This window comes from Leguminivora glycinivorella, chromosome 1 (assembly GCF_023078275.1).
Source record: "Leguminivora glycinivorella isolate SPB_JAAS2020 chromosome 1, LegGlyc_1.1, whole genome shotgun sequence".
NCBI classification, from domain to species: domain Eukaryota; kingdom Metazoa; phylum Arthropoda; class Insecta; order Lepidoptera; family Tortricidae; genus Leguminivora; species Leguminivora glycinivorella.
This window is the reverse complement of record NC_062971.1, coordinates 37,030,825-37,050,664: the sequence shown is the minus strand read 5'-3', so window position 1 is coordinate 37,050,664 and position 19,840 is coordinate 37,030,825. Positions and strand designations below refer to the sequence as shown.

Below are 19,840 nucleotides of genomic sequence, written 5' to 3'. Positions count from 1 at the left end.
ACCGTCAGTTGTGGGGTTATTTTAGTGTTCTATTTATAGTGTAGTGTTACATTCAAATTAATGTGTATAGTGAAGTTTTCTGTGCTTTGTTTCATGAGTGCCGTCAAGCAATACAAAGACTGGGTCGATGTATGGCTGGTGCTTGGAGATAAGTCTGTGTTTGGTTTTGTAGGGAGTAATTCTTGCAAAACTAAGCTTAGATTATAGCACGTAAAGGAAACTTCACTCGTTTGTTTAGTTGGTCAGTAAAATTGAATTTAGTAATTTTCTATGGGGTTATTTTGTGAAAGTTATAAGCCAGATCATTGTTTGTGACAGACTGTTGTCCGGCTAGGCGCTTCTTCCCTTACGGTGTCAAATAAGAGGCGTTTAGGGGTCTTTTTGTTCCAAGTGGAGGGCTTGGGCGCCTTATTTATACTTACAAAAGGCGTACTTTCTCACCGGTCTCAAAGAGTCCAACTGTTAGATGGAAGTGAGGACTTTCACGATTGACGAAAGACATTAGGAGTAATCCTTGCTCACTGAAGTCGGCAGTATTTGAGGCTGGGGTCCTATATATATTTATATTTATTTACTCGGTGCTCTGGTCCATGCTGGCGTTGGTCGCTGGGGATTTCGGTTGTGATCGATCCACATCTAAGTAAAGTCTGATCGCAGCTGGGTCTTCCATGTGGCTGGTACTGGTGTGTCCTAGAATACTGGATATATACACGGATAGGGCGATCTACTCTCTGCTACCCTAGCCCGCGGGCAAGAGCAGAGGGGGGGATCAGAACTCAAGCCTATAGGTTGCCTATCTCAGCTTCGCTGGCTGAACTGTACAGCTTATGGTAGGGATACACTTGTGCATATTTTGAACACAAGATCTATGGTAAGTGATGGTCTGTGTTTCAGATATGTTAGAGTAGGGAAAACGATAGGACTAGGGTAAAGTCACACACTATTTCTATGAAAGTAGAGTTCTTTTATGATTGGTCTTGGAATATAATTGGTCAACGTGTATTGTGGAGAAATAATTTAACTACTACTATTTATATGGTTTAAATGGACTTTAAATGTGGTGTTTACTATCTTAAAATAAGTGGTAGAACTGGTAATTTATAAAATCTCTTATTACTTAATTTATCTGAGTGAAATTAATAATTGTGGTAGCAATTTCTGATCTTTCGGTGTGGCTGCGGGACACTTAGTGTTGCTAACTGGTTTTTCAAGGTAAATTCTATCAAGTTGGTTAGAGAAACAAACTATTCTTTGGAATAAAAAGCATAGGTTTGTTATAGGGCCCAGTGGCATGCGAGCGCCGTCCACTGATGGAAAGTCTAAAGCTTAGAAAAGTTTGACTTACTTATTTCTTATAAAAGTTAGCAACTGCTCGGTGTTTCGATAAAACATTAGAAGGATCGAGAAGTTATGGTCTATTAACAGTATTGGGGAAAAGGGGGGTTTAGCTAGGGAAAAAGAGACAAAACAAAAAGGGGGTTAGTTTGTAGATAGATAGCCCTTCTGGCTTGGCATAGGACTCTCAATAAAGCAGTTTGATTGAGATTAAGGATCCTATTCCGCAACGCAAGTTCGTACCCAAGCCAGGATCACTAATAGAGCGTAGCGGTTGTTTTCCAAAATATTTTTTAATATTTATTTCATGTATGTTTCACTCACTAACTTTTATTTTAAAATTTCTTCATTACGTCATTAATTTTCTCACATATAACTTTCTAGGCCTAAATCTGATAAAATACTCTTCTATAACACTATATTATTATGCTACAATAACCTTTATTCTTCTTTAAAATATAAATAAATAAAATTTTAAAAATTAGTCAAAAATACAGCTGATACTCATTAAAGGATCTAGGTTATCGCGGTTCACGTCGAAGGGTTCTACTTATTCACGCTAGACGATCACAAGGCCAAATTTACGGGGTATATTTAAAGGGGGGTTAGCTATACTGTTGGTTAGTCAAGTAAGTAAGTAAATAGGTAAGGTGAGCGGAGGTTTAGTTACATTTGGTTCCGTGCCCAAGGGATCTAAGATGTGCTCTGTAGAACACATCTTGGATACCAAGGTTTACAAATAAATAATAGGAAGTAGCCGTTGCAAGGTTACTTTTGGTGCCGAGCAACCAGAATTTTAATAACCTTATTTTATTAGCCTTACCAGGCTACATTTGTTGTTGTGAAAACGAGTGGGTGTGCTGTATTTCTTGACTTATTTCATCTCTAAATAAAACTCATATACCTAATATTTTTATTCAATCGCTATTTCATAAAAACAAAAATAACTTTATTGTTAATAAACACGTCTGTAGTATTTTCTTCCATTGTTAATTCTTGCCGCGTTCCGAGCGAAGTCATGCATCAGTATAGAACCAATGATATTTTCGTTTTCCTTTGGTACCTGAAAAATAAAAAAATAAAAATTAAAATAGCGTAGTAAACCTAGACAAAATCTATTTCCAGAAAATTAACTCATAATCGTAGTGGTTGAACTAAACATCGTCCCGATTAGGCCATTTGGTTGCATTGCTACGTAGCAATTGTTGGCATTGGCGCATCTTGACGTTCCCTTGCGCCTGTGCGTAGTACTATTATTTACTCTGTGTCTTAATGTACGTTTTTATAGCTGTTGTATAGGCGGGGCTAGTACGTAAAATACTAGGCACTTATAGAAAAAATATCCATGTACCTAAAATAAAAGAAGGCGCGGAGCTGTAGTAGTTTAGAAGAGTTTCCCACCTAGTAATCGGAATTGGAAACATAAGTGTGTGAACTATGTACAATAGCAATAGAATTTCATGTTAAAACAAATAGTTCTCTATATGTCTAGTACATTTTCATAGCAGGCTCTGCCATCTTCAGGGCTATTTTGAAAGCTCACATCACGTTTGCACTTCACACCGGAGATCGGATAGCTTCGATGCTGTCTGATATAGTCTATGAACTCTCTGATGTTATGTATGTTCCTGGAAGACGTCTGTTATACAGAATTTCATTTATAGGCAGGATAACTACTAGTTAGGACAGTAAGTAGGTCGTTATCATAATCTAGGTGTAAGACTATATTATCTCAGATAACCTAGGATACCTAAGCCCTAGATTTAAGACCTAGTAATACAAGAAGATAGGCTCTAGTCTAATGGCTATGGGGGCGCGATTATTCATTGTCGCGCTGAAGTACAATATTATATGGGGCGTCCCGCCATTTTTCTATGAATACTGAATAGCTACACGCATGTTATACTATGACAGTACCTCCTTCGATGGATGGTTTGTTTGCATTTCAGTTGTAACTCTATAATCTACATATTGGCTTACAGGATTTCATACATCATACAATAAATTGACAAAGTTTTTATACTGAATATTTTCACTATGAGAACAAATGTCTGTCTGTTAGGTTATACGTATTAATCATGTTAGGACTAATTTAGTTCATTAGCTTATAAGTCATCATATATTTTCATATTACATCCGTAGTAAACAAGCATACGTCCCTCTTGATGGTGAGCGGTCACCGTAGCCTATGTCTGCCAATTATTTCAATAAATTAAATGCACTGTACGAATTTCAACTTTCTATAGGTATACATTTTTACTGTAGTAATACAAATAAGTATGTATGTATAAATAAGATTTTCAATAGCTCCATATGACATGAGTTCGTTACCTCACAAGATAAGCTGTAGGCTAGTCTAAAATAGTAAGTGTAAAACCATACAATCATTATGTTCGGTAGATTGTGTACACAGCTTTTATACGGAACCCTAAACTGTCGCAATATTTCACAAGTCAGGAGTATGCCAACATACTGTACTTCATTACAACCATGTCAAACATATCCTACGAAATATTAGCATTACCAGCATCTGGGAGGTCGTACCTTGCCATACCTTAACTCCACCACTGCTTGATCATTGTCACAATTGCTCAAATAATTTTATGAAAATTGATTGAAACTTGTAATATTCCTGTTAAGTAGGCATACTCGTAGATAATAAGCACTATTATCATTATAAAACCATATTTTACTGAGGTTCAGAAATAGTATGTGGTATGTGGTACGCATTAAGTATACAGTAAACTTACCTAACGTGACCGGGTCCAGTCTGATTGTCGGATTACTTTGTTACTAGTAGTGCAGATTAGTGAGTCCTCAGTACACTGAAAGGAAATAGTCAGACATTAGAAATTTTCATATATTATAGAATAAGAAAAGGGTTTTGTTTTAGAGTGGGGTTCTGCCAAATAGGAACAATATTATTTCATTTATCTATTCACGGGGGCGCGTCGCTTAATTTTTGGAACTAAGACACGCCCATGAGAAATATTGTGTCAGAAAAAACAATGCATACAGCAAAATTTACAAAAAGGAAATTAAAAATAAAAAAAAAGTTTGAGAACCCCTGCCTTGCAGTTCATATCTACATGAGCTAGGACATAAATTAGTAATAAGTTTGCTTAGCCAATAAAATGATGATGAGTCAGTTAAGTTTGATTTTTATCCGGTCGCTCATGCCTCGCCGTTTTGCTTTACGCTTCACTTCAATTTTCTAGATAATGATGCCATGAGCTGTTCACTTTTAAATTTAATAATTAGAACGTGTTATTATAATAAAACATAAGTACCTTTCATTTATATGAAGTCAGTAGATATATGGAAGACGGTCCAACCTGAAGCATGGCCTCTCGGGTAAAACCTGAAATTGTACATATTGAAAGATTAGTTAAAAAAGGGTGTATGTATGTTTAAGGAATCTTATTTATAAATACGTATCATTAAGATTGTTTATGTTTATCTAGGCCATTCATGATTAAGAAAAAAAAAGAAGAACAACCATATCCATGTTTCTAACTAATGTAAAATTTCTTGCCGAGTCGTTTTACTCACTGAGTAGGGTTAATCAAGTCTAAAAGTAGCCTTTGGTGGCGATAATTTTTGTACTTACTTGGGAATTGTGCTAAGACGGAGTATAGTCCATAAAGGACACACCGGAAAATTCCTCAGTCCACCTGCACATTGCCGACGGCTGGTTGATGTTCTTCGAGGATGGTTACCCATTTCATATACTGAAAATTAATACATACATTGTTTAAACTCAATGTAGCAGAAATAAAATCTATGCTAAGTCTGGATTTTTAGTCTACATAATTTTATTTAAGTATCCAAAAATACAAAATTAAAGTTTTGACAAGTTTCAATGCCTATTTTTAAATGTCATGACATTCATTTGAGGTCCTACAAATATTGCTTTCCATAATCCATAAGCTTGAGAAATTTTATTGGTTGGAACGGAAACAACATTACAATTTCCAAGAACAGTTAGGTAGCCTAGATCAAATAAATTAGTCGAACATATTTTTAATGCTTACCGTTTAACCAAGGTATGTTCAGTTTCTATAAATATTGTTTTCCATAAAATTTGTGGCAGATGTGTAGAAATATCGGGCATTGTAAATTCCAATTAGATGTTGACTGAAAAATCAAACAACCATATAAACCTCATTGAAAGTAACAAATCTATTTTGACAGTTAGGCCTATTTCACGTACATTTAGATCCTCTTAGGAAATGTGAAAGTCAGAAAGTAGCGTGGGAAATTTACTATCAATAACTTATCTGACGACAGAACAATGAAATAAGCAACATTTCACCAATATATTCGGTCTAGTCGTTGTAGTTCGCAAGTATGTTCTGCTGGGTTTCGAAAACGACGACTTGTTTGAAAACACATCAAATAATAAAACAAAAGCTTACCTTTCATGCAAAACTGCTTTTGAAGTAGGCAATTAGTTCACTTTATCAATTGAGGCATAGCCCGATAAGACATCCTTTGCATGGGCTGTTTGCTCATTAGATCATGAGTATGAGCACTAAATTCTTCTATTATCTTGATGAGAAACACAACAAAACACATGTCCATTGCATTCACGTTTTTTTTTTCCAACAATAATGTCATGTCAATTTCGTAACCTCACTTTCGCTAACGGAAAATTACATTGCAATTGCAGTTCAGAGTTCAATTTGATAAAACTGGCTCACTTTGTCGACAAAATTATTTAGAAGTAACGCGTGTTTAGGGCAAATAATGTTTTGTTTGCATTTTCTTAGTTTGCTAAATGACAAAATGGCGAATATGGACGGTTCATGACCGGCGTCGGCGCAGAATTGCCTGTCGTATTGTTTAAGCAGATTAAAATAAAGCGAATATTTAAATAATTCTAGTTGTAGATCACGTAATTAATAATGAGCTAAAGAAAACAAAAACGGATCTGCCATTTTTTCGCGAACAAGCGGATTAGCTGTAAGCATGACATAGATTAGAGAAAATAATTTAACCACAGATAACATATATCTTCGCCAAAAGGTGTTCTATCGGTGACATTACACAAACTATCATTGTTTTTAAGTTGGTACGCTTGATCGGTCATACAATTTTCGACAAAAAAAAAAATATTCAGTAATTCAGTAATTTATTGTCCGGTGTTGTCATTTACAAAACTTTACTTCATTTTTCTCTACTTCATTATAGTAAAATTAATACAATAGATGTATTTAAATACAAAAGATTTTGTTAATTTAATTTTCTATTGTTTAAATCACATCAAACTATTCAAGTTGTGTAGATTTTGAACGGTATTTTGTAAATAGGGCCTAACACATGTCCCCTTACAAGTGCGGTCCGACCGTCTGTTAGATCCTTAAAGAATCTCACAATATATTTTTAATCTGATCACACTTTTGTAAACCGATGCGCACACGCAATTTCCTACGCATAAAGGCAAACCTACACGATAGTTTTCGTTCGATTTCATTAAATTATGAAAAAAAAAAAATCAATTATATATTTCTAATAACTAGTCAAACATTTGAACATTATGATAGGCTAAATTTATGATATCAAATAATTGTTTTGTTGATTTAATGTTTGTGACTACTAAAAACACTTTAGTGTGTTTACAATGAAAAAACGCCCATGAGGACGATTGTAAAAGAAAAAAAAAACGGTTAAGGATGAAGGATGACAGTTCTTTACGAAACTCGAAGCGCGAGATTATTAAAAATTTTTGGAAAACCGATTTCACTGAAATTATAGTGTTATGTAGCTTCAAATAATTAGTGTAATTGATAGTGTAGGAGCACGTGTGATTTTTAGTGACGTCTTATTATCACACGTAGAGAAATGTGAGAGTTAACTACGTTTTGAAACGAAGAGCTCTGTTAGTGAAAACATAGTAATTTCAATTAGTTTTAGGCTATAATTAGTCAGTTAAAAAAGGTGTTAGTGCAACAGTGCATGACTTGAGTACATGGAGACAGAGTTAGCAACAGTTTGGACGCGAAAAACATGAAGTGAACATTGAGATATTTCGTGGGACGTTCGAGTTGAAGTACCCGGCTTTTGATGTCAACTAACGGAGGAGTAAGAGTTTTTGAGCCTGGTCTCATACCTGCTCATAGGACCAATGTGTTACTGAAGATTTTCAATATGATTATGTTGTTAGTGGTGCCATATTATGCCACACTAAACAGAAGAATGGAACAGAAAATGCCGATCAAGAAAAATACATATATGTAAGTGTTCAAAACCCCAGTTAATTTACCCTATTCTAATTTTATTGAGCAAACAAGACGGAGTTTTATAGTCTGCAGTAATTTTTGAGTTAGAAAAATTAAAGTCACTTAGCGATCAGACATCATATTTGAGGAAAATGACAAAAAAAATAATTGTAGGTGAACGTAAATGAGACGTATGTCTCATATGGTTAAAGTACCTAGATGGTCCTGCAACCTTAGTTGGCAAATATTTTTGGAAAATATTTTGACCTTGTGATTTTTATTTTATCTTTCCCTCTGTTTATTGGAACGTCTATAACTTGGCTTTAGTTTTAACCTAAGATAGATTCTTATCACAGCAGTGTTCTGTCATTGAACATAGTGAATCAGCGAGGATGGAGGACCAGTGAATACCATCAGTGTGTGTTTAAGTGCATGCTTAGTAACGCTAGTGAAATAACAAGTGTTTATGATATTCGATTTATGCAATATTTTATTTTTTGACCAATGATTGGACAAATAAGGACTAGCCAACTTTAGAGTTGAAGAAATATTCATTGGTTTCAAGTTACTTGCTGTGTTCAAAAATAAGTAACTGGATCTTTTGCGGTTATGCTGATTGTGATCAAGTGTGCAACGTGTCTTCGGAAGAGGTTTCATGGTGTCCTGGGTTATGACACCGACTGAGAAGAGAATAGTTTGGAAAATTTTGAAATATTACCAGGAGGCCAGCAGGATCTAATCATCATCATTAGCTACTCAAGAACTCATCATAGAACTAGCCAAGTATGAAAAGAAAAAAAAGGAAGAGAGACACCATGATCAAGTTCCTCAGCCCATTGTCGTGTTTGTTAACAATTTTCTAAGTTTGTTGCAGCTGCGAATGCCATGAAGAAGGAATGGATTGTCTGAAATTGCAAAGGACTGTCGGGGCATGTTTTACAATATTGAGGACACGAACATAGAATAGGACAATACAAGTTTTAAGCTCGTTTCAAGAAAAAAATCATTATTTTGTTATATTATTATCCAATCAAATAAAAGTATTTTGAACCTACTTATGCCATCATTTTGTATTTTATCATAAGGCAATTAAAACCAAAATAAAATTTTGCAGATAGTTTGAAAAAAAAAAAGGAATATATTTTATCAAAACCACATCAAATTTGATGTTACATTATATTTTACAAAAAAATATCAAAACCATATCAAAATTAAGGATACATCATATTTTGCGGGAAAAAATTGAAAATATGAAAACCACTTCAAAACTGCAATTACTTTTTTTTTGCAAAATTGTATTATGCGTTTATTATGAACATTACATGATGTGTAATGTAAATTCTATGAGTACATTGGTTACAAGTCAATGACTTCTTAGTAAAGAATGTTTATTTATTGCGACAAACTTATGTGGAACATTATTATTTTTCTTTCTTATCATCATCATCATTATCATTATTTTAAACGTGTCATGATTTCTTCAAAATTTTATTGAGATGCAGTGTTATTATTATAGGGGTGGTAGAAGTCAAAATTTTGTCTGAAATTAATTTTATTTCTATAGTGATCTGTGTGATAAAGGGCTTTATTGGCTAGCACATCGTATAGTTTCTCTGTCACTTAGTAGTTTCGTCCCTAGGATTATAAAATGGTGTATGGTGGATGTAAATTTATAATACGGATTTTTTTTTATTATCTAGATAAAGAAGTCGGTTCATTATATGGACAACAATTTTTTTTAATCTTTATTTTGTAAGAAGAATGTATTGGATATACATTGTATGGTTAGATTATTTTAATATAACAATAACTGGACATCATAGTAGCTAGTCTGCCTGGGGTAGACGTTAGGAAAATCGAGATTGGTGGAAAAGCTATTTTTCATTTTAGTTATTACAGTTAGCAGTGATATTTATTATTTATGCGTTATCATTTATTACATTATATAGGGTGGTATACTGTACGATATCGGTAATCACTCAGATCACAGACACAGCAGATCCTCGTTCCTAAGCATAACTTGGTCAGTATTTTGTTCTACAAAGATCAGAGTAGGGAGGGCCACTATTTTTTTTTTGCTTACTTACTTTTATAATTTTTTGCATTTTATGCTATCAATTTTGCATTATGAACTGCAGGAAAAAAAAACAAAGACAGGAAAATTGAAAGTAGGGTAGTGAACTTACAGTAATTGACTCTAGTTAAAATGTGAACATAAAATATAATATTTTGTTTCGTACGAACATTTTATTTTTAGTATGTGCAGCAAATAATTTTCACACATTGACAAATTGTTTGCGGTTAGTAATTATTTTATAAAATGAAATATAGATGTATAAAATGAAACCTATTATAAATAAATTGAAATTTTCTTTGCCTTCGAGTCAGGGTAGAGTGGAGTAAAATGGGATACGTAAACTTTTGAAGTTGTTGTGTAATTTTATTTCCATTTTTATTCGTTATTTTGATTACTTTTAAAAGCGTTGGCTTTCTGTTGAGATCGAGTGAAAGAGCGAATGAGGAAGTAAGAATGGTTACATTGTGTGTGTGTGTGTGAATAATTTAGAGATGATGAATGTTTATAGATGTAAGAATGTTTTGAATGGGATGAATGACTGAATGATGTGTGTCTTGAATGTTTTTTTTTTATAGAATGAGTGGATTGATATAGACAGACAGCGCTGTAAAGTGGTCAAAACTAGTTTGGTCGGAATTTGCGGGGAATAAACAGCGGGGGGGCTGAGGGAAACACATTAGCCATAAAAAGCTTATCGGTTAGGTTAAAATCCATTTGGATTCGACCCATTTCAAGGGTAGTTTTTCGTGGCTACTCACTCTACAAGGTAATAAGACCCATACTAAAACCACACACCTCATCTTGAATGGGATGTATTTGACAATCGACATATTTTAGAGCCGATATCGTCTAGTGAGAACGAGGCTCTTTTCAATATTTGGTTCCTTGTTATGTGTTCAAATATGTGAAGTTTAGTATCATCAAAACATTTCTTCATTTGATCATGATGTGGTACCGAGTTGAGGTACATGCCTATGTCATTTAAGGTTTGTTTTATAAAAAAAAAAAAACACCCCAGCAAACTTTAAGTCGGTATATTTTATTCAAGTATGAGACATGCGCCAAAACATGTGGCTGGAGTGATTAGGTAGAGGAATTGGTTTGAGTTCCGACAATGGAGATTGAAGGCTCTGGACTTATAATGAGAGCTCTAAAGGTTTCTTCGTAATTGCGTGGGAAGTTATTGTGAACTCGTTGAAATTATTACGATAATTATTCCGGTCCAACAGTGTGGATGGAATGAATATTCGCCGCGACCGGGGAACGAGCTAGCAAGAACGGGTTAGTAGGACCTATCAGATTCACAACCTGATATCCCTGGCGATGCGTGGACTCTGGGAAAAGAGTTATCATGGTTCATTGTCGAAATTCTGATGAGCTAATTTCAAAACTGAGTCGCTGGCAGTTGCATAGTATTGGAATACACACCACACGATTAGAAATGGGGGGATATTTCCGACTGATCTAGAGATATTTTTCTTTTATTCTTTTATTCAATTTTATTGCTTCTTTTGCTAGGTGAGATTGGATTTTTTTGCAAACTACTTTGTATTTTGTAAAAGAATTCCAATCTGGGGGCGAGTTGTAACAGAACAAGCGTCTATGACGAGGAAATGGACTCGTTATTACATATAAAACTTACGGCGAATCAACTTTTCCTTGACCAACTTTCTTGGTGCATATTTTCTTTGGGATTTCATTGGATATTTTGACAAATAATATATTTGAAGCTTTATCACATGTATAGTCACGTTTTCACTCATAAAATTCACTGTTATTCGATGCAAAACAGGTTGGAAAAACATATTTATCAACAAACTACGTTCACATGGATGAAATACTGACACTGACAGTTGTCAACTGAGTAGCGTTCCAATATTATGTCTTGATTTCAATCACAGGTCATGAAAGTTGATAATGATTAGTAGTATACTTTCTGGATGTGTTTAATGTAGCATTTAGAAACAAAAATGATATTTTACTGCGTATTTGATCTACAAAACTAACTAAAACCCTTTAACAAAAAAATATCTGCATACCTATACTAACCGCAATACATAACTCTTCGTCGCTAACTAGGTATCAATAAAATTATTCCTATATCACTTTGGAACACGTGCAGTCATGCAGATGTTACTATTGAGAAGCAAAAACGTACGTGTTGAGCTGTCTTGGACATTAATGCCTAAGGCGTACGACTTAGTAAACAAAACAGTTATGACCTTTTTCTTATGCATGTAATTTAGCGGCTATCCATTGTTACTTGTCGCTCTTTTGTAGCCGTTTTGTCGCTCTTTTGTAGCCGTTTTGTCGCTCTTTTGTAGCCGTTTTGTCGCTCTTTTGTCGCTCAATTGTCGCTTTTTTGTCGCCAAATTCTGTCGCCATTTGAATCTATAAAAGGGTCGGAGGAGCCGACGCGGGTCATTCTTAAAATATCTACAAGACTAACAGTGTCTCTGGCTTTCGTGTGTTACTGGTGAGTGAAGTTGTTCTGCTATTGTTTCTCTGTTTGTACTTACTTGGAAATTATTCTAAGTGATTGTAAACTTTGAAATTGTGTCTCTGTTTGGTTGTGCGAAGACAATATCGTCGTACAGTTGAACCTAGACCTGTGGTGGAATTGCTTTACCGTCAGTTGTGGGGTTATTTTAGTGTTCTATTTATAGTGTAGTGTTACATTCAAATTAATGTGTATAGTGAAGTTTTCTGTGCTTTGTTTCATGAGTGCCGTCAAGCAATACAAAGACTGGGTCGATGTATGGCTGGTGCTTGGAGATAAGTCTGTGTTTGGTTTTGTAGGGAGTAATTCTTGCAAAACTAAGCTTAGATTATAGCACGTAAAGGAAACTTCACTCGTTTGTTTAGTTGGTCAGTAAAATTGAATTTAGTAATTTTCTATGGGGTTATTTTGTGAAAGTTATAAGCCAGATCATTGTTTGTGACAGACTGTTGTCCGGCTAGGCGCTTCTTCCCTTACGGTGTCAAATAAGAGGCGTTTAGGGGTCTTTTTGTTCCAAGTGGAGGGCTTGGGCGCCTTATTTATACTTACAAAAGGCGTACTTTCTCACCGGTCTCAAAGAGTCCAACTGTTAGATGGAAGTGAGGACTTTCACGATTGACGAAAGACATTAGGAGTAATCCTTGCTCACTGAAGTCGGCAGTATTTGAGGCTGGGGTCCTATATATATTTATATTTATTTACTCGGTGCTCTGGTCCATGCTGGCGTTGGTCGCTGGGGATTTCGGTTGTGATCGATCCACATCTAAGTAAAGTCTGATCGCAGCTGGGTCTTCCATGTGGCTGGTACTGGTGTGTCCTAGAATACTGGATATATACACGGATAGGGCGATCTACTCTCTGCTACCCTAGCCCGCGGGCAAGAGCAGAGGGGGGGATCAGAACTCAAGCCTATAGGTTGCCTATCTCAGCTTCGCTGGCTGAACTGTACAGCTTATGGTAGGGATACACTTGTGCATATTTTGAACACAAGATCTATGGTAAGTGATGGTCTGTGTTTCAGATATGTTAGAGTAGGGAAAACGATAGGACTAGGGTAAAGTCACACACTATTTCTATGAAAGTAGAGTTCTTTTATGATTGGTCTTGGAATATAATTGGTCAACGTGTATTGTGGAGAAATAATTTAACTACTACTATTTATATGGTTTAAATGGACTTTAAATGTGGTGTTTACTATCTTAAAATAAGTGGTAGAACTGGTAATTTATAAAATCTCTTATTACTTAATTTATCTGAGTGAAATTAATAATTGTGGTAGCAATTTCTGATCTTTCGGTGTGGCTGCGGGACACTTAGTGTTGCTAACTGGTTTTTCAAGGTAAATTCTATCAAGTTGGTTAGAGAAACAAACTATTCTTTGGAATAAAAAGCATAGGTTTGTTATAGGGCCCAGTGGCATGCGAGCGCCGTCCACTGATGGAAAGTCTAAAGCTTAGAAAAGTTTGACTTACTTATTTCTTATAAAAGTTAGCAACTGCTCGGTGTTTCGATAAAACATTAGAAGGATCGAGAAGTTATGGTCTATTAACAGTATTGGGGAAAAGGGGGTTTAGCTAGGGAAAAAGAGACAAAACAAAAAGGGGGTTAGTTTGTAGATAGATAGCCCTTCTGGCTTGGCATAGGACTCTCAATAAAGCAGTTTGATTGAGATTAAGGATCCTATTCCGCAACGCAAGTTCGTACCCAAGCCAGGATCACTAATAGAGCGTAGCGGTTGTTTTCCAAAATATTTTTTAATATTTATTTCATGTATGTTTCACTCACTAACTTTTATTTTAAAATTTCTTCATTACGTCATTAATTTTCTCACATATAACTTTCTAGGCCTAAATCTGATAAAATACTCTTCTATAACACTATATTATTATGCTACAATAACCTTTATTCTTCTTTAAAATATAAATAAATAAAATTTTAAAAATTAGTCAAAAATACAGCTGATACTCATTAAAGGATCTAGGTTATCGCGGTTCACGTCGAAGGGTTCTACTTATTCACGCTAGACGATCACAAGGCCAGTGGCGGGCGATTATTTCAGAGCGAAACACAATAATGATCAGCTAGGTTCTTTATGTTGCGTTATGAGATTACGTCACCGGCTCCCGGCCAATGACGTCATTTTTAAAACTTGATATATTATGAATGCAAGGAACTGACGTAGGAACGTAGCAAGGAATTGACGTATTTTTTAAGTGGATATAGTTGAAGTGATTAAGACATAGACATACGCTAAAAGTTTTTATGAAACATTTCGCAATTACCAAATTAAACGCGTGCGAAGCCGCGGGAAAAAGCTTACAACAATGCCTATTTATGCCACTTGAAGGTGTATTTTCACTACATTCTGCGCGTATGTGTGTGTAGGCAGATTAGATTATAGACTTTGTACAGACACCAAAGTTATGATACTAAATAACCTAAATTCCAAATATTAGGTGCCTTAACTACCTATCTGTTTAACCGCTAAAGTAATTTAAACATAAATAACGCGACAAGTCTCGACGATAACGCTAACCCCCTCACGGCGCGGGCACATTATAACATTAATTCCACTCGTAAAACTAATTAAGTCAGGTGCTTCCCGAAATGTAGGCCATTGACTAATTACGTGATTATGCTAACAGTGGGAATTGGTTAAAAATGAAGGTTTTATTTAAATTTTATTAGGTCATTTAAACAGCCAATAGACTTATGTATGCGGATAAAGTAAGAATTCAACAAGGAATACCTACATCATGAATGGCGAGATACTTCGCGAAAAGTAAACAACTGAAAGTAGTCGCAAGTACTTCTATACTAACTATATTGCAGAACACTGTAATCAAAGATGTTATGTTAATGTTGTTGTATTGCTGATGATAAGTTCCTTTGCGTCCTCAGATGCCGTTGACTCGCCACACAAAACATTTAGATAATATAAAACAAGAAATTAATGTTTATCTAAGTAAACAAACCATACAAAGATTCATGAGTTCATAACAACCCTTACAAAAACCTACTAACACAAATCTAAAACTAAAACTTTCCCAACTAAAGTTCAAACAAATAGTGTACACATTAGACCGCCTCCAATTATTAGATAATATATTATTAAATATCACATAAAGAAAACAAGTAAGTGATGTATATCAAAGTAAACGACACGTTTAAATATAATTAACCCTTACAAAGCAACCCCTATATTAACCCACTAACACAAATCTAAAACTAAAACTTTCCCAACTAAAGTTTGAAAACTAAAACCTGGTGCTGTTAAATAAATAGTGTGCACATTAGACCTCCTCCAATTATTAGATAATATAATAAATATCACATAAATAAAACAAGTAAGTGATGTCAATCAAAGTAAACGACACGTTTAAATATAAACCTTACAAAGTAACCCTTACAAAAACCCACTAACACAAATCTAAAACTAAAACTTTCCCAGGTGTGAAAAACTAATAAACCAGGCAGACAATTATGGTCGCGTGATAAATGATAAAACATCAGGCTGTCCCTACCGCACTATTTGTAAGTGCGATATACGGCCTTATGTTTTATCATTTATCGCGCGACCATGATTGCCCTGCTGGTGGTGTTAAATCAATATGTAGTGTGTGCATTATACTGCCTCCAATCATTATAATTATAACATATTCAATAGGACATAAATAAAACAAGTGACTAATGTTTATCAAAGTAAACAACACGTACAAAGATTCATGAGTTCATAACACTAAAGTGATGTAACCCTTACAAAAACCCACTAACACAAATCTAAAACTAAAACTTTCCCAACTAAAGTTTGAAAAACTAATAAACCTGGTGTTAAATAAATAGTGCGCGCATTACACCGCCTCAGGTGATAAATCTAAAGGGCCCCACTTTACTGGTGTTTCGGGAAAAGACTAAGTGCGCGGTTATCTCTAGAGATATATGCATTGAGTTACTTGCGAGTAAGGACCCGTGTTTAATGCGCGGAGCGACTTTTTTTTCTACCAAAAGATGTAAAGAGCATTTTTAGTTCTTTATGTTTTTCGGAAAAAGACCAGGATAGTGCAAGAAAACATTGATCAACTTTCAACATGTGGAAATATTTTCTCGTAACAAAATTATGTTATTAAAAAAGCTTTTATTTAAAATTTCATTGCTTCTGTTAGTGCTGACTTTTTCTTGACTTCATACAGAGTTTCAGATCAGATTAGAGTGCACTCAAAAAGATAGTAACGGCCAAACTGACCAAATATTTATAACATAACATACTTTCATTGTGTTACGTGCTTTGTTTTCTTTCAAAAAAAGGGTATTTGAAAAAAAAAAGTAATTGCTCTTTCCTATACTCATTGCTTTCAAAAACTCATCCACTCAACACCCTATCGCTGTATGGTTAAGATGTAAACGGAAACATAATCATTTTGAATAAATCCTTTTTTATTTATTTATTCCAATATCTCAAAAACCATGACATTTTCATTGAGGGCGACGGTCGCGCAACCGTCGCCGTCACGCGACCATCGCGCGACAAGCCACGGCGTAATGAGATGTCGCACCATCCCTTTTCATTTTGGCGTTGATTTTAGGGACACGCGGTATGTACATATCAGCTGCAAAAGTCCATGCAGAAATTATGAATGAATTCATTGATTAATTCGCCATGGACTTTTGCACCTGATAGTAGCTAACTTTTGCTCACTTTTTTTTTCTTTGATATTCCATTGCGCTCCAACCAAAGCGCGCCCTTAGGCAAGGGTTACAAATTCGCTCCGAGCATCGCATGTAATTTGATAGTAGGGCTCCATCGAATCGTGTCGCGATTCGGCGGATTGTCTCGCTGTACTCACTTACTGTTTATTTTATATACCTCTGTAGCGGTGAGGGATTCTCTTGTAATATATCTGAGCTTTTTGTGAAATGGCAATAAATTATACTTGGCAAAAAATTGGTAATTGTTTTCAATGAAACTATTTTAACAGGTGGGCGACCTTTTTTTCACATCGAACGATTAATTTTATAATTAAGGGTTAGCGATTATTTTACGTCACTATGTGCCCTAATTATTTTTTTATTATATTTATTTATTTATTTATTAACCTTTATTGCACAACACAAAGTACAAATGGCGAACTTAATGCCTTAAGGCATTCTCTACCAATCAACCATTGGACCAAACAGAAACTTACAACTGGCGCGGAAAATAAAACAGAAATTTTAGATATAAGTCACTATCTAAATATATATGCATCATAATATATCTATTTATTAGTAATATGCTCCTAAATAAATATAAGTAATATATATGTATACTGGGTACGTTAAATTTAATTTAATCTAGAGAAAATACTCGTAACCATGACATACTCCTACGAGTGTGTAATGGTTACGAGTATTTTCTCTTATAGACTTAGTCTAATACGTTTTACTAAGGATAATTATGTTGCAATTTATATAAATGGAATACTACTATTTTATTTAGATAAATTGCAACACAATTATCCTTAGAAAAACGTATTAGGGCGTTTTCCAAATTAAATCTCGAATATCGAATTTCACCAGAGACGTGTTTGGACTCATTCTTAGATAAAAAATGTGTCCTAATTTTTTTTTTCTTTTACGTCGCGATTTTAGTATAAACTTACTACGTGCGTGACGTATTTAATTGGAAACTCGAATTTTGTATGGAAAATTCGGGACACATTTTTATCGTCAGGATCGAATCAGCTCGTGATTCTGAGAAGAATGAGCCCAGACACGTCCAGATCTGGTGAAATTCGATTTTCGAGATTTATTTTCGAAAACGCCCATTAAACTAAGTCTTAATACTCTTAGTTTCCCATCAAGCGACAAAGGAACTTAATCAAATTATTACTAATTTATAAATCTGAGCCCTAACTAGAAACCTACACTAATTGAATCACGGGCCAAAAGTCAAAGTCAAAGGTCGCCGTTTAGACTAAACGCAACCCCGATAAAAGTAATACCTGCCTGCCTAGCCAAAATGACAATCGTCTACGCTAGACGCCGATCGAAACGCAGGCTGGCTTTCTCGCACCAATACGGAAGAGCGATAGAGACAGCTAGCTACGAAAACGATATTACCGAACGCGTTTGGGCATTTTGCTATAACCCCGGGCCCGATTTTCCCGAGCAGATTTAGATAAGGACGGAAATTATCGAGATTAGTTTGTGGAATGTAGACTGTGTGACGCCGAGTGCCTTTCTGAGAACTGACTGTATGAAGCTCTTATCAATAAATGTTGAAATCATTACTAAGGTTTCAAATATGTTTGATGTTTGACTACCACAGAAGCGAATCATCTTTCGAGCATTTTGACAAGGACGGAAGAAAGGCAAATACGTCAATTCCAACAAACATACGCTTTCTTGTCTTGGAAATATTCCCGTTAAGAATTGATTTCTTATAAACAGTAATTTGTAAAAATATTAAAATATTTCTTTTCACACGTATTGGGTCATGTCTACAATATGATATCGTTACATTATTAGTTACATCACTCGCTGTCAACCCGCTAACTTCAAAACAACATTCATACAAATTAGCGCGGAACAATAAAAACAACGAATATGTCCGAATTACGAGCATTTCAAAAAGGTTTATTACTAGAAACATCGCCACTCTAAACCGGCCTATGTCCTTCGCGGAGGTGACCGAGTTTTGCCCGTTTGGTCATTGCCGCGACGACGCGCACATAATCATTCCCCATTAGTGACTAACGACGCAACGACTAACCCAGCAAATTAGTCGCGTGTACTCATTCGTGTTTTGTTGTTGCAGGTATGACGAGTGTTACGACTGATCGAGACGAGATAAGTGGAATGTCATTGGGGCTTCGCGAGCTTGCAGGTTAAAAAGAATGAAATTGTTAGGTTAGCTTAGTTAAACTGAACAAAGTTTTGTTGAAATTAAATAAATATCTGCTATAAAAATATCTGAAGTCTCAATACGTACATGAGATTAATACCTATCTGTAAAAGGTTTTGAATAGCACGGTTCTGCTCAATTTTATTAAAGTATTGGCGACAGGTTTCAAATTATATGGTGATTCTTCATCAAGCATGATACGATTGCTCGCGGCTGCTAAAATTTACCTTCCATACCTATGAATGGAATTGACTAGTGTTGGGACAAGTGGCATACTTACTAGAAGAGAGGCTTATGCTCGGCAGTGGGCGATAAAAGGCTGATATGGTGATGATGATGATGATGATGATGATGATATAAGTATTTAAAGAACACCCCAAAACAGACGTGACCATACAGTCCGTCACAGCAAACAGCGCGCACAAATACTCATTTCTCGTGTATCATCGGACAAATAAAAACAGAGCGCGCCGGCCCGATCGTCCCAATAGTAATTAAGCCTTGTTTATTTTGTTGGGTTCCGCTGTGACGTTTGATTCAGAACTGACGGTTTATTTGCGGTTACAGCTAATTAAGATTTAGTTTGGGGTTTGAGGGGGCTATCCTTTGATCTCAGTGGCGAAATACTTGTCTTTTTTTAGAAATTTAATAGTCATTTTGTTGTGACCTACAGGGCTTACATATGAGTAGCGCTGGATTCTATCCAGAGGGCCAATTTGTTGATTGTATTGAACAATTTTTGCTATGCTGCTGAACCCGTTTTGAAATGATTTAACTGTAAAATTATAATAAAAGTAAGTTCAAGTTTGAGATTTCATTTAATG

The 19,840-nt window shown here is 35.2% G+C and overlaps 1 protein-coding gene and 2 long non-coding RNA genes across 7 annotated transcripts in view; 1 reads left to right on the top strand and 2 right to left on the bottom strand.

The window, feature by feature from the left end:
* LOC125224712 (CUGBP Elav-like family member 4) overlaps window positions 1–19,840 on the top strand; it is a 661,017-nt gene that overhangs the window by 476,388 nt on the left and 164,789 nt on the right. The window lies entirely within an intron of this gene.
* On the bottom strand, window positions 2,241–4,664 carry LOC125224762. The gene is made up of 3 exons (XR_007176918.1): window positions 4,626–4,664; window positions 4,086–4,160; window positions 2,241–2,398 (listed from the first exon to the last, which is right to left on the bottom strand). It is a non-coding gene; the product is annotated as an uncharacterized LOC125224762 (long non-coding RNA).
* Window positions 4,885–5,815, bottom strand: LOC125224756. The gene is made up of 3 exons (XR_007176915.1): window positions 5,754–5,815; window positions 5,370–5,472; window positions 4,885–5,066 (listed from the first exon to the last, which is right to left on the bottom strand). It is a non-coding gene; the product is annotated as an uncharacterized LOC125224756 (long non-coding RNA).